General features: G+C 32.6%; 1 long non-coding RNA gene across 1 annotated transcript; it reads right to left on the bottom strand.

Moving 5' to 3' along the window:
- Positions 1-287: 287 nt before the first annotated feature.
- On the bottom strand, positions 288-1,302 carry LOC149215305 (uncharacterized). The gene is made up of 4 exons (XR_016250471.1): positions 1,072-1,302; positions 665-687; positions 452-541; positions 288-366 (listed from the first exon to the last, which is right to left on the bottom strand). It is a non-coding gene; the product is annotated as an uncharacterized LOC149215305 (long non-coding RNA).
- Positions 1,303-2,054: the final 752 nt, after the last annotated feature.

Genomic DNA, 2,054 nt, shown 5'->3' with positions numbered 1-2,054 from the left:
ACAGAAGAGGAAATATGGAAAAAATTAATGTTAAAACTCATCATCTAATATTTATCAGAAAGGACTACGAGATACCGACATCAATGAATGTTTTCGTCTCTTTAGGAAAGCGAGAGTTGAAAGGTCCGTACCTACCTTACTCCTTATAATGCACGAAAGGTGTACGAACATCTGTTCGTCGGATAAAAGACAAATCAGGTGCCTCTCGACCTGTTAACAATATTATTAAACGAGATTAGTGAATGTTTTTTCTGTCTTGCAAACCGAGAAATAAAGGATCGTCGTTTACCTTACGTAATGATGAAGCAAAGGGCGTACGAGCATCCTCCAGCACTTTGCCTGTCCGGCCTGTCAAGCTGACTCCACCTGTTACAATATTGTTAAGTAAACCGAGAATGGTGAATGTTTTATGTCTTGGAAACCGAGAATTAAAAGACGTAAGTTGGCTTACCTTCCCTAATGATGAAACCAAAAGGTGTACGAGCATCCTTTGGCACGTTCGTATCCTGTCCTGCGTTGCAATCTTGTTTTCCCATATTCACTGCAAACCATATACACACCATTTAAGAAATATGTGAACACCGCCGCTGAGGCAGATTGAGTCAAATAAACATAAGACAGGTATAGAAACCAAAGTTTCTCGTGTCATAAGCCTTCCTTTCACCTGTTGCAAACCCTCCCTTTCACCTGTGGCAAAATTATTAACCAGATCAAAACCCAAATGCAAGAATTGCCAAAAGAAAAATAAAAGCATTATCTCTATGGTTAAAGGCCTTGCAATTCCCACAGCTTCATTGTGATGTAGAAATAATGAAGACAGTCAGTTTAATGATTAGGGCTCTATGCAGCTAAAACCAGAAAAGAAAAATAAAAGCATTATCTCTATGGTTAAAGGCCTTGCAATTCCCACAGCTTCATTGTGATGTAGAAATAATGAAGACAGTCAGTTTAATGATTAGGGCTCTATGCAGCTAAAACCAGAAGATAACTATTAACCATTATCTACTATGAAGCTTCTCACTGTACAGATTTATCAATAAAAACTACCTAAATTTAAAAACAAACCCATACCTGCCTTCCACTCCAATGGGCAACATTCTTTTTCAATTCTCCTGCTCTACATTACAACAACAAAATAAAATCACCAGGGCAATTGATGCAAACAAGCAGGGCAAAAGAAAGAAGGATGAATTACAATAAAAACATAAAAGAACACACAAATTACAGTCAAAAGGGAACAGCAAATTAAAATTATAAAATCCAAGATGCATGGCCATGCAAAAGAAACAAACATCCACAGAAAGAAAAAAGAAAAAAAAAGAGGCAAGCGAATGCAATGTAAAGAAGCAGAATAAGAGATGAAGGACATGTTTGGCATGCGAAAACGTCTTATATAATCTTCCTTTCAAACGGTCAAGGCGCTTTGAGATGATAGCTTATAGCTTTTTGGTATGATAAGGGGTCAGGCATTCCATCCGCATGCATTTCAAATTTTGAATTGAGTACACGAAATAGAGCATCCTCTTGTAAATATCCCTTCTTTCTTTCTTTCAGCCAGCGTTTGTAAAAAAACTTTTTCTCGTTTTGTTTTTTCAGCGTCTCCGCTCCATTTTTTGTTTTTCAATATATTTATTGGTTTTAAATTATAGATATTTTTATTTAATTTTTTTATATTTTTAGCCATCAATTTTTTTATTAATTTTCATTTAATTTTAAATTATAAATTTTTTAATTATTAAACAAAATTATTTAATTTGTAATATTTTAATTAATAAAAACCGTTTTTATTTTAAAACTTTTATATAACTTTTAATATATTTAAACTTTTCAAAAACCCTGTTAAAGTGTAAAAAACATTTTTGATATTTGAATTTATGAAATTATCATTAATAAAAGAAAAACGGAGTAGAGTTAACATTGTTGTAGAGGTATGTTTAATTATTAAAAATTGAAAGCGTTGTTTTACTTTTTTTATAAAATATTTTGTATCTAAAATAAAAGGAAGGAAAAATGGAGTAAGGTTTTGAGAGGGAGTAAAGATTTTTTTATAAATA

Source organism: Pinus tabuliformis, chromosome 1_1, assembly GCF_031772625.1.
Source record: "Pinus tabuliformis cultivar Carrire ecotype Pingquan chromosome 1_1, CPIR1, whole genome shotgun sequence".
In the NCBI taxonomy this organism is placed as follows: domain Eukaryota; kingdom Viridiplantae; phylum Streptophyta; class Pinopsida; order Pinales; family Pinaceae; genus Pinus; species Pinus tabuliformis.
Note: the sequence above shows the minus strand (reverse complement) of the source record. Positions and strands in the feature narration are given on the sequence as shown.